The sequence below is a fragment of the Schistocerca nitens genome, chromosome 8, assembly GCF_023898315.1.
Source record: "Schistocerca nitens isolate TAMUIC-IGC-003100 chromosome 8, iqSchNite1.1, whole genome shotgun sequence".
NCBI classification, from domain to species: Eukaryota; Metazoa; Arthropoda; class Insecta; order Orthoptera; family Acrididae; genus Schistocerca; species Schistocerca nitens.
The window spans coordinates 71,027,499-71,041,901 of NC_064621.1; positions in this window are offsets into that span (position 1 = coordinate 71,027,499).

Here is a 14,403-nt window from a genome sequence, read left to right on the forward strand (position 1 = left end):
TTTGGACTCAACTGAACCATGTAAAGCCAGATGCTGTAGTCTATAACAAGTAGTTACTTAACCAATGTGCGCTGCTTACGCAAATTCATGACATCATGTCTCCTACTCAGCTTTAAAAAAATACTTCATGTTTTCTTGCGTTACAATATAAACTGCATGTCGTGACAGGTCTCTGACATCCTTCGTCGCGACGGGATGGGCTTTAGGATATATGTAATTCTTTCGTACTGAAGCAGCCACATTCACGATATACGGCCACTAAGATTAGCCTAAGCCTCCAGGCTGAAGTTGGCTCTCTAACACTTCAGAAACTATCTGAATATTGCACAGAGCTATGCAAAAGATAATCGCTGCCCAGCAGAAAGTGGTACTGTTACTTCCACAACAGTTCATTAGCAAACCTTATCTGATGAGGGAGTGTACTGCAAACCTTCTCGCCGTTCTTATTTATTCGACAGTGTCACCTCTTGATAATAACTGATCAGTAGATACGACAGATAGACGTAACTCAAGTAATTAACCAAAGTAAATAAATGGTCACATCTGAAGATTATGTAGAACACAGCGCTAAGTATTTCCCAATAGTACCAATTTCAGTGAGACATTTTTCTGTAGTAGTGACAGACGTGATCATTATGACAGTAAAAGATTTTTCTTTAAATTAACTGACTTGACTTATGTTATTGGTACTGTAGTGCATTATAAAGAGTAACCTCCGTTGTTTACAGACCGACGGAAAAAAAATCGTAACACCAAGGAGTTGTGGGACATAAACCAAAGTTGATAGGCGCGTTTCTACATATGCAAGATGACGTCTACTCAGATTTCGCACCAGTCACATAAGAGTGGTGCCAGTATACGCCATTATTAACATCTACATCTACATTTATACTCCGCAAGCCACCCAACGGTGTGTGGCGGAGGGCACTTTACGTGCCACTGTCATTACCTACCTTTCCTGTTCCACTCGCGTATGGTTCGCGGGAAGAACGACTGCCGGAAAGCCTCCGTGCGCGCTCGAATCTCTCTAATTTTACATTCGTGATCTCCTCAGGAGGTATAAGTAGGGGGAAGCAATATACTCGATACCTCATCCAGAAACGCACCCTCTCGAAACCTGGACAGCAAGCTACACCGCGATGCAGAGCGCCTCTCTTGAAGAGTCTGCCGCTTGAGTTTGCTAAACATCTCCGTAACGCTATCACGCTTACCAAATAACCCTGTGACGAAACGCGCCGCTCTTCTTTGGATCTTCTCTTTCTCCTCCGTCAACCCGACTTGGTACGGATCCCACACTGATGAGAAATACTCAAGTGCAGGTCGAACGAGTGTTTTGTAAGCCACCTCCTTTGTTGATGGACTACATTTTCTAAGGACTCTCCCAATGAATCTCAACCTGGCACCCACCTTACCAACAATTAATTTTATATGATCATTCCACTTCAAATCGTTCCGCACGTATACTCCCAGAAATTTTACAGAAGTAACTGCTACCAGCGTTTGTTCCGCTATCATATAATCATAGAATAAAGTATCCTTCTTTCTATGTATTCGCAATTTATTACATCTGTCTATGTTAAGGGTCAGTTGCCACTCCCTGCACCAAGTGCCTATCCGCTGCAGATGTTTCCGCATTTCGCTGCAATTTTCTGAAGCTGCAGCTTCTCTGTATACTTACAGCATGATCCGCGAAAAGCCGCATGGCTACTAGGTCATTTATATATATTGTGAAAAGCAATGGTCCCATAACACTCCCCAGGGGCACGCCAATGTTCACTGAATTTGAACGAGGCCGTGCAGTAGGGCTACGGGAAGGTGGATTTACTTTTGAGATATTGCAGAAAGGCTTGGTAGGAATGTGACCACTGTACATGATTGTTGGCAGCGGTGGTCACGAGAATGTACAGTCGCAAGAAGACCGGACTCTGGACGGCCAAGTGGCACTACCGAGAGGGAAGACCATCGGTTTCGGAGTATGTCTCTGGCGCGTCGTACTGCAATCTGAGCAGCAGTTGGCACCAGAGTGACACAACCAACTGTTGCAAATCTGTTACTTCAAGGGCAGCTCCGAGACAGAGGCCTGTAGCGTGCATTCAACTGACAGCAAACGTCTGCCATTTCAGACTTCAGTGGTGTCAAGTGAGAGCTCATTGGAAGGCAAGATGGAGGTCTGTTGTGTTTTCTGTTAAAAGCTGGTTCTGCTCGATGCCACTGATGGCCGCGTGTTTGTTAGACGGAAGCCAGTGTAGGGTCTGTTATGGTCTGGGGTGCGATTTCGTATGACAGCAGGAACACTCTCGCGGTTATACCACGCATCCTGACTGCGAATTTGTACGTCAGTCTGGTTACTCGACCTGTGGTGCGGCCATTCATGAACAGCATTTCAGGGGGTCTTTTCCAACACGACAACACTCACTCACTGCAATTGTAACCAAACATGCTCTGCGGGTATCGACACGTTCCCTTGGCCTGCTCGATCGCCAGATCTGCCTCCAATCCAGCACGTCTGGGACATCATCGGACGAAAACTCCAGAGTTATCCACAATCAGCATCAACCGTCCTTGTATTGACCGACAAAGAGCAACAGGCACGGAACTCCCTCCATCCCACAAATTAACATCCAGCGTCTGTACAACACAATGCGTGCAAATTTGCGCGTTTGCATTCAACATTCTGGCGGTTACACCGGTTATTAATATATCAGCATTTCACATTTGCAATGGCTTATCTCGTGCTTACATTAACCTGTGACCTTGCAGTGTTAATCAATTAAGTATGTTACTTAGACAAATGTATTCCGGAAATTACATTACTCTGTATTAATTATTTTTTGGTGTTGCAGTTTTTTTCAGTGTTTTTTTTTCCAAGTGCGTATTTCACACAGGCAGAGTTTCAGGTTCCAGTCCCATTTTTCGCGAAAACCTAGGTCGTACAAAATAAAAAGTTTTAAAGACAGGCAGAAAGTGCTTTTGCTTCTGTAGTACTTTTTTATGTAATCTCTGTAATCATCTGCCACTTCTGTTTTTTTCCCATCCTGATGTGGCCTTATACTCTTCCTAGAATTTAAACCGGAAAGAGTTTATGAAAATTGGAAAATAAAGATAATTAATTTCTCGCAACCTTGGAAACATCGTCAAATATACATTATCTTAGCCTTTCTAATGCCTTCCCCATCTCGGAAATGTCAAGTACACATTATCTTAGCCGCTGTAGTGTCTTCTCATTATAACATATAATGCTAAGGACATTAACAATGCAGAATTGTGAACTGTTTAACCGCAAATAATTTTTACCCCTTGTAATGAACCTTCCCACTACTACTGAAACTAAATCTTTTGCTACCTGCATAAGCTTCAAATATCAACTGAGGCATTGTATAATACAAGAAAATTGGTTACCTGTGGGAATAGTATTCTATACTCACTCCCTCCCCCCTCCTCCTCTCTCTCTCTCTCTCTCTCTCTCTCTCTCTCTCTCTCTCACACACACACACACACACACACACACAAACACACACACACACACAGAAATGCAAAAACAAGATATATACACTTGTTAATTGCCATGCACCAGTAAATGAAGACAACAGGAAAAATACACAAGAAACAGAAGAATTCCGGGATTTTTTAGAAACTGAAATATACAAAATATGATCACCATATTACTACTAGGCGACTACAATGCACAAATAGGCAGAAAAATGAAATTTAGAAACGTCGTAGGTCAATACACAGCTACACAGCTCATAGAAGATGTAGTGGCGTAGCAAGACAGACAAGCCACTCGGAGGTAGCCGAAAGGCACGCGTTAAGCTCACGCAGATTGGGGTGAGGTCTGGAACAATTAAAGGAGTTGAGTCTAACAAGAAAAGAACGTAGTTCTTGGAATACTTAACTTTAATCCATAATTGGTGTACATCGCTCTTGACGGTACAGGTTTTATAATTTCAATATTAACTGGTAATGGCGCCTTGCTAGGTCGTAGCAAATGACGTAGCTGAAGGCTATGCTAACTATCGTCTCGGCAAATGAGAGCGTAATTGTCAGTGTAGCATCGCTAGCAAAGTCGGCTGTACAACTGGGGCGAGTGCAAGGACGTCTCTTTAGACCTGCCGTGTGGCGGCGCTCGGTCTGCGATCACTGACAGTGGCGACACGCGGGTCCGACGTATACTAATGGACCGCGGCCGATTTAAAGGCTACCACCTAGCAAGTGTGGTGTCTGGCGGTGACACCACAGTAGAACCTACGCAAACGGTGTGAAGCTAATCAGTTTGTGTCAAAGCTCTCACCTGAAACTAATGTCAATCTTTCTGTAGGAAACTCCCAAGAAAAGCTACAGCGTGGATACCTCCTAATACAATCTTAGGAGAATTTCGGTTAGATCATGTGGCTGCTTCGCAAAAAAGTGCAACGGAAATTCTGAATTTGAAAGTAGTAACGAATGGTGACTGATTCTGATTATTACCTCTCTAATATTTAAGACAAACCCCTACGTAATAAAGAACAAAGAAAATCAGAAAGTTTAATAAAATGTAATACAGACAGGCTCACTACAACAAAAGAATCAATTAAAAATGTTCCAGACGAGATTGAAGTGGCTAAACATGGCAACTGGCAACAAATATCCAAAGCAATTAATAATGCTGCACACGAAACATCTGAGTCAATAAAAATAAAAGGAACATATAGTGGAATGAAATATGCGAAGACGCCATAGCAGAGAGAGAGACAAAAATGGTAAAAATTGAAATGCTCAAAGAAAAATTAAGATTATGATCAGTTTAAACAAGAAAGAAAGGAAACAGGTTAATCAGAAATACCAAACGAGCCTTTGAAAAGGAGATACTTTTTGTAACAGACAAAAACTTTGTGAAAAAGAAATACCTGTGACTTTTATCAAACTTTTAAGAACAAATTAAAGGGGTACCAAACTTCGAATGTCTGTTTCAGAAACTAAATCGACGGAATTCAATTAAGCAACACTGAAAACTGTGAAATACTAGCAAGATATTTTCATCAGCTTCTGAACTGTCCTAAACCAAGTCATACATTGGAATTCTCAGATATTAACGAAAATTTGGAAGAAAATTTATACCCACTATAGAAGAAATAGAAGTAATTAAAACCCTCAAAATCCACGAAGCTAGAGGAGAACATTCTACTACAGCTGAACTTTTGAAGTGACCCTTGTCAAATAAAGCAAATGAGCTAAATTTACTCTTTGAAGAAATTTAGAAAACGGAAAAATCCCGGAGGAATGGAAAGTTGCTTTGATACATCCACTCCACAAAACAGGTAATAAACAGGACAGAAACAACTACAGGGGAATCTCGTTCCTGGTAATAGCGTATAAAGTATTTTCCAAGATGTTGTTAAGCAGAATATGAGCAACACTAGACTGTCATTCAGGTGAATATCAAGGTGGCTTAAGGAAGGGAAGGTCATGCTCAGAACAAATATTTAATCTCAAGTCATTAATTCGCCACAGATTGCTTACTTCAAAGGAAATTGTTGTTAAGTTTGTAGATTTAAAAAATTCTTTTGATTCTGTTGAAAGTGAAACTAAATAAAATAATTCGAGAATTTGGGGTAAAGTGTAAACCAACAAATCTAACTCGTGAAACTATCCCCAATTCTTTTTAATAGTGTGTTAGAGAAAACACTGAGAAATTGGAACGAAAAACTTATTGAACTCAGCATTTCGTCAATAAGATTAGCAAGAGGAAGCAAAAAAGTTCGAAATCAACTGTCTTTTCATTTGCGGATGATTTTCCTATACTTTCAGAAAATGTGGCATCTGCTAAAGAAGTAGACTGCAGAATTGGCTTAAGAACTTCTGCAGAAACAACAAAATTATTACCAAACGTTAAAGGTGTAAAAAAATTCCTGAAAACAGGTATTGGCCAAATAGAGGATAAAAAAATTCTAATATCTAGGGGAGATAATCTAAGAAAATTCTTAGGAAATCTTCAACAGAGGAAGGGTTGCATAAAATGGGAAAAGCATATATTATCACCGAAGACTTCTGCAGTAAAAAGTGGCTATCCAAAAATGCAAAAATAAGGTATTACAACGAACCCACAGTGTCTATATGCAAGCGAAAGCCTGCCATTAAACTACAATTTAAATACGCGGTAAGTACCAGAAAGGCGAACTACAAGGAAAATGTTAGGACCACACAACATAGCAAAAGGTTGAAAATTACGAAATAATGCTGAACTTTACCAAAATAAAGAAAATATTTCGAACGTAATGAGAAAAAGCAGACTCATGTTTTTTGAACATCAGTTTCGAATGCAAGAATAAGATTTTCAAATATTTGTGGGGTAGGAAGTCCACCACAAGCTGGGTCAACGAAGTAAAAAAGGATTTAGAAAGAAACAATGTAAAAACGGAAGATATAAACAACAGGGAAGCCTTTCGGGAAAAAGTATTGAAAATGGAGGGATTCCAGGGCAGGGTAACTAAAAAGGCTGGTGCAAAATCGCCTGAAGACAGAAAGAAGAAACATAATGAAAAAATGACAGCATACTCGGAAAAAAGAAAGGAACAAAGAAAGGAACAAAGAATTGTAACGTGGTCTTCAGATTGCCTATTCACACGGGTGGATCCTCCTTTCTTCAAGTACACAAATTGCTGGTTTGCTTTAATACCTGAACATGTTTCACCACAGCCGTGGCATCCTCAATGCGTCTTTTTCTTTTATCTTACATTGTGTGTGTTCTGTATCTGCCAATCAAATTGAGCCACAGGTTTAAATTGGTATATCATACTATGACTGCAGTATTTGACTAGTCCGAGCTGTGGCTGGATTGTGTATGTGCCCCAAACGCGGTTTAGTGGTTTCCCTGTAGATGTACTGCTGTTTCATCAGCTCATTTGTGAATACTGCGTCTTGCTATGTTGCTATGGCTTGAACACACGTTACACTGCACAATTTTACGTTTCTGATGCCCTTGTCAGTCCAGCTGGACAAAAACAACAAAAGCACGTTCGGGACACAAATACAAACCATCAACAGTTCAGGACAAGCCAAATACTGAGATGAAGACACGGTGTACTAATTTAGATTTGCGTGCGGTGTTTTGATTGGCAGCCACAGGACACACAGGAAGTAAAATAAAAGAAAATAAAAAGAAAGGTCACTGAGGAGGTCACAGCTGTGGTAAAACACATTTGAGTATTAAAGCAAAACAATAGCTAGTAAACCTGCGAAAAGTTGGACCAATCCTTCATTCATTATTATTCTCTGCAGCGCTGAAAATTCCAAAATGATAAAAACAGATACAAGTCTAAAAAAATCTTAAAGATAAAATGCGGTACTTTTACTTATATCATGAATAAAAAATGTACTTTTACTTATGTCATGAACATAAAAATGTACATTTTTACTTACTTTCCATTTTCAAGCAGACATAAAAATTGGTCCCAGTAGCCTTAGATTGCAGAAATAAATATTATGTGCAGCAAGCTGTATTTCGAAAATAGCTAAAATAATATCTGTATTTTATCTAACATTCTCACGTGAAATAATGTTTATATAATAATGAGTATTTCGACTTGCCTTCTCCCGTATTACTGGTAGACTCTCTGTGCACCATATAATCGACAAAACGAAATAAAAAATCGTGTCAAATCATTCACTCCCTCCCTATGGCATCATTCCGAATTTTCGCAGTCAATAAAGCTGTGTGTCGGATGACATATCCGTTACACAGCAAAATCAGTCTCATGGTTAGCAGGAATAATGGAGGCATCGTGTCGTATACAATCACAAGGTTAACATTTTTTAACGTGTACCGGCAACGATTTACCAACGACCTTCATATTTCATGAAAAAATGCCCGCAGACGCCTATATAGTGGACTAACGTAACGCATTATTGTGAAAACTTGGTAACTCGATATCAGAATCACTGTCAGACAGCCTTTCCGTACGTCTGTTGCAGTTTCATTTCCCTACTTCGGATAACATTTTACCATGTACAGTTTGTAATAACCGATACTGCAGTATAGAAACAGCAATGACTACTAGTTTTTCAGTTTTTGAATAACTTTGCACTGCTTCGACCGTGTAAAAGGGACGTTATTTGAAATCTATAGTTATTTAGCAGTATTTTATTTGCTACTGCAGTAAATGTTTTCTCGTTATTTCGATGATTAATACTTATACTGAATATCATCATTCACGAAAATTAGATATGTTTTCCCCTACTATGACACGTTTGGTAACCTTCATACTCATCCATTAATTTATAATTCAAACGTTTGAGTACTCACCTACACAGGGCAGCTCCTGTTGAACATGTTTTTCGAGCTTCCTTTCTGTATTAACTTCACTGGCTTTCCAGCATTCTTTGACAGTGTATTAATACACCAAACTGTGCCAAACATTCTTTTGTCGCCATAGTGTACCATTTTCTATGCAGCTGGTATCACAGAAATATCTATGGGCTAAGATTCGCAAGCGCAGAACAGGCTTCATATTGGCAACATACCCTGCCTCTCACGTCACATAATGTTGTGGTATTTACGTATAAAAAATAACTGTTCCATTTTTTCTCGTGTTTCGAAGAGCAACGCGAGCTCTAACGGTCGCTTGCCAATGCTGTTCCGATACGGAAATGTGTGAACACAGGAGAAATACTTGTAATACAAGCTCACCAATCGGGCAAAACGTAAATAAACAGTGATTATTTACGTCGATATACGCAGTGCGCTATGCTTGCTCCATATTTATTCAGACTCTGCTCCATAGTTATTTGGTCTCTGTGTTCAATATCAGAGACAGTCAATGACTCACTAAACAACATTGCAAAGATAATCACACATCGATTCAGCGTAAGCAGAATTACAGCTTCATAGGTTATAAGAAGCGTTTTTAGTACCTTACAGCGGTTTTCATTAGCTTAGCTGGAAACTATACTGGAAACTACGTAACTTGATATAAAAATCTATTGAAAAAGAAATGTAACAGAACAATAAACATCGAAGGTAGCGGAATTGTCCACAATAATACGTAGAATCAGTGTTAAAATGCTTGAAATTAATCAATGTGCGCCGGCCGGTGTGGCCGTGCGGTTCTAGGCGCTTCAGTCTGGAACCGCGTGACCACTACGGTCGCAGGTTCGAATCCTGCCTCGGGCATGGATCCTTGTGATGTCCTTAGGTTTAAGTATTTCTAAGTTCTAGGGGACTGATGACCACAGATGTTAAGTCCCATAGTGCTCAGAGCCATTTGAACCATTTTTTTTAAATCAATATGCGGACGATGAAATCACTGGTTCCCTTTTGACTTTCACTTCGGCGAATCTTTTCACTTTTGCGTGAAGAGTAAATTACCGGGCTCAGTCTCTGATCTGTAGTCCCTATTTCGCAAGATGATAAGGAGAGGCCCCAGATGTGGGATGGACTTTTTTGAAACCATCTATACGGTGAGGTAGGTTAAGATCCCAGGTGACACACCTACAGCCATTCACGCCACGCACCCCGGTAGGAAGAGGGAGGGTGGGCTCGTTTGCGAGTAGTTGATGAAAAAAAAAAAAAAATCTGAATTTTGCGTGCCTGCAATAGCATTAATTAAGTATTGTATTGCTGTTCCCAGTTGTGCCGTGGTGTAACGGATACGATAAGAACATCACGTGCAGTAGAATATGAGCTCTAACCTAGTCAGATACTTAAGTTTTTTATTTTCAAATTTTTATCGAAATGACTTTGATCATTATTTTTATTGATTGATTGGTGTAAATGTAATTTTTTACTTCCATCCCTGTATCACATCATTTTAATCATCATATCAACTTATTCATTTGCTCTCCTTTTTCTGCCTATTGTACTTTTTCAAATTGAAGTCATTGTTCATATGATTTCATTCAATTTTATTTAAAAAATTCAATTTAATTTCCTTCGTTTTACCTTCCTGTTTTTTGATTCGTATTATAGCATTCCTTATTTCTATTCATCTGTATGCTGTAACTCCGTTTTACTTATAATCCCTTCTTTCATCTGTTTTTTTCTCCATAGTGCGTAGGAGTTTAGGCTATGTTTTAAATGTTTGTATGAGGATTACCACGGAAAAAATGCAGGTCTTGTAACGATAAATATATTGCACAATCAATATAAATAGATTACTTCGTCTTTTGTTTTCTAACCGATATATTGGAATTTTAAAATATTTAAATATTATAACAGATAAATGCAATTAAATTGATATTCACAAAAATCCCAAGTGCAAAAAAAAGATATAAAAAAAGAATGAAACGAATGAAAAATTCATGGGATTATTAAAATGTTGCGACAAAGTAACGGAAATAAATTAACTGAATAAAAATAAGGATCCAAGTTATTTCGTTGAAGTTTTAAAATAAAAACATGTAAAGCACACAGTATGCTTAGAATCCACGACCTTCTTCGCGGGAAGGACTTACTCTATGTAGTACAACGCTCAGCTACTTTATAAAGCAGTAATTTCTTAACGCTATTAAGCGTCACAAATAATTCCGATTTTTTCGTTAATTACTCGTAAACGGGGACCCACTAGGGTTAATGGCAGCACAGCTTGTGATTCCTGGAATATTAACCTCCATCACCGTATAGATGGTTCCAAAAGTCGAACCCACCGCTGAGGACCTCTTCTTGTCAGTGTACTTCAACAGACGGTTTGTAGCTACAGAACGCGTAGAAGAATAATGTTTTAAATTTAATGTGTATGTTACTAACACGGCTATCCAGTGAGGAATATATTGTAGAAAGTTACTCCCAACAGTCTCCATCACCCCGCGTTTTGTTCAGCAGAAGGTGAAGTCAAGACTTTCCAATGGAATATTATCCAACACGTAAATTTTAATACTGGTATGCGTTGATGTACGCGGGGCGAAGGGCAATCAGGAGGGTCAGCTGACACATCTCCTGGATTTTGTATGCCTACGTACCTACTATTGTACTGCTGTCGATAAAAGTTACGACTGGCTTTACAATTTGACATGCCGTAACTCTGAAAAAACCGCGTTGCCCGCCTCGTCAAGTTATATCCAGTGCAGTACGCTAGCACAGCAAGCAAACGCTACGCTCGCCAGCAGCCGTCATGACGACGATGGACGAAGATTACCGAATCTGGCCGCCCGCTCGTATCCCTCTAACCGGAACATCTTTTACTCGGCGGTAAGATGGAACATCGGTCTGCTAGACCGCTAGGACATTTAAAGTGTATTTTTCTCTATTTTTATGACTTTTCCGCACTTCTACGTTGCTTCTCTCTCTCTTTAAGGTGTAATTAAACATAATAATAGGTTTTTGAACCATAATATTTGTTAAAATACCAGTAAATTCAAGTTTATTACTAGGAAAAACTTTAATTTGCAGTGTTTTGTTGTTTACACATTACTCCTTTAGAAATACTTTTTTTTTACATTATTATAGTTACAACACAAAGAAAATGAATACTAAAATGTAATGCAAAGAAAAAATTTAACTTTTATTTTTAATTGCACAAGTCTTGCACACTTTTCGTGAACACTCCAAGCACGTTGGTTCTTCGCAAGAAATACACTTGTAGGCAGTTTTCCTCTTTTTTTGATATGGACAAAATCGACAGGTTTTTCTTTTACCAAGTGTGTCCGTCGGACACTCATCAACTCGAACAACAAATTTATTCCGTTGGCTAACGATTTGCTTTTCTTTTGCTGCCTCTTCTTCTAAAGATGAAATAATACTTTGTAGCTCTTGAGGCAGATTGGAGATTGCCAGTCGGGATTTTACGAAATCGTAGACCAAATATAGAGAAACTCTTTTCAGGAAATCAAAACGTGATACGGTTTTCTTCTCTCCAAAAAGTCCATAAAGTATACTTGCGTTTGATCCAGCCATGGCCACCATGTGGTAAAAAATAGCCAACGGCCACCTTCTTGTTTTGCGATTAGTAGAATAAACACTGCACTTCATATCTAGCGTGTCTATTCCACTTTTTGTGGCGTTATAAAAAGATATGATTTCAGGTTTATCATTTGAAACGTCAGTGTAATTGGAATGATGCATTGACGAAAGAAGTAGGACTGCCTTATTCCTTTTTGGGACATAAGAAAGCAGAGTCATTTCTTTCGTAAAGCCATAAAGGCTGGACCCAATTTCACGATCGCTTCTTGCTTGAAATTCTGCTGGTATCTGGGGTCTGTTTCTTTTTAGTGTCCCAACTAATGTCAAATTGTGAGCTAGTAGCTCCTGGGCAAGTTCCACAGAACAAAACCAATTGTCGCAACTAATATTTCTGTTTGTGCCATACAGCCCTTTAGATAGGCGGATTACAGACTGCGTGGGAATGCTCTTTTTCTTTTCTGCTGTAGAAAGTGTGGCTCCATCACAGCCTTTGCCGGAGTAGATGTAGGCATTGTAAATATATGCATTGTGTGCATCTGCCAGACCCATGACCTTAATGCCATATTTAGCCGGTTTATTCGGCATATATATACGAAATTTAACCCTCCCTCTGAAAGGCACCAAAGTTTCATCAACTGTCAAATGCGCTCCAGGGCTATAAATTTGTTGGCAGTTCCAAATAAACTTATTAAATATGTCTGTAATGGCAGCAGCTGGGTCATATTTTTCCCTCTGTTCCCTCGTGCTCGAGTCATCGAATCTAAATGCCCTAAGCAATATTCCTAATCGCTTTTCTGTTATTATTGATCGAAAAATTGGCCTCCCCAAGACCGAAGTGGAAAACAGCGAGGTCATAGGCTCCCTCGCAGATTTGAATATGCTGCAAAGAACTGTGACTCCAATCACAGCGTTCACTTCCTGCACAGTAGTGTCTCTGTAAGCTACACTTTCTTTTAGTTCAATAACAGAACGAATTTTGGCCAACTTTTCATTAGTATGCTTTACAATCGTCTCAATCATGTCGTCAGTAAACAAAAGGCGCCACACTTCACCTGGGAGTGGGTTTTTCCCCACGGTAAGAGCAGGCCCTTGTATCTTTGATAGCCGTACCTTTATTATATTGGATGCTGCTGTTCGCGTCTTAGAGCGAACAGGAGTTGATGACCATGTGAAACACTTGTTTCTTCCGTAGTAAGAAACTGGAAGACGACTCTCATCTAGAGTGTCATCAGAACGCGTAGATGAGCTAGCAACATCAGCAGGCTTCTGTGGAGTGATTAGTCTGCTTCCACCAGAAGTTATGTCAGACTGTGGTTGCTCTCCAGTTTCTTCGCGAACTGCGGTATTTTCGACTTCAAATATTTCTCGAATAGTTTCATCATCGCGATCATCATCATTGGGAGAGTCATCGTCATTATCTGTTTCATTGCGAGGATCTTGGATAGTAAGGTCCTCATCTGGAATGCATGATTCATCTGAATCCACTTCCGAGTCTGATTCTTCAAGGTAATTTTGAGAGCGTGCAAGGGCTACAATTCTTTTCGACCGATTTGAAACATATTTCGGACCTTCCATTGTAAACCTGCAAGGAAAAAGGGAAAAATGAGTTTTAACGAAATTTAATGGGGATAATTCTATCGCTGTAATAAGTTTGCGCGGTAAATTGGAGAATGTGTGTGAAAAACGGAAAGAGGAAAAATTAAAACGTTAAATACGAGTTGTTACACTTTTTTCTCGTTCTTCTATGAACACAAAAGTATTAAGCATCGTGTGGTGGCAAAAATTTCAATCAAATAGATGAAATGTTGCTACACAGAAAACAGAAGAGTTCAAAGAGTGGAACATCGGTCATACAGACCGACAAATGCGTGATACTTTTAGGAACACCGGTCTGGGAGACCGGCAAAAATTTGACACTTTTAGGAACACCCGGTCTGTCAGACCGGGAGGGGAATGCATTTTTTCGGAACACGGTCTCACAGACCGACAATACGTAACAAAAATTCTACTTACTTGAAAACAATGCATGCGCCGACAATACGTTGTTGGCCAGCTGCGGTTCGGGACCCGACTGAAGATTACTGGGCTTCTCCCCACCCTCACGAACAATGCAGCGCCGTTAGCATTGTTAATGTCAACTATGGCGGTATCTCAGACCGATGTTCCGTTCAAAGGGGTATACTGGGCTGCGAGTACGACAGAGAGATTCAAGACGACGGGAGTGGGAGGAAGTTGCGAGCTGCTTGCAGTTGTTTCACGTGTTGTTATTTTGAAAGAACCAAACGTAGGCGATGAAAAATGTTCATTCAATGTCCATATCAAACTAAATTAAAAAAATCTACTTGATATTGTATTATGACACTCACTGTTGTTCAACAGAATGCACGTGTCACTTGAATAACAATGAACATTCGAATTTTTTTGTGATATTGTATTTGTGAAAGGAAACAATGTTGTTCGTACCTAGGTGTAGGTTAGGTAAATACCTGATATTATGAATGCGGTGGTCATCATATCGATTTACGCAACTG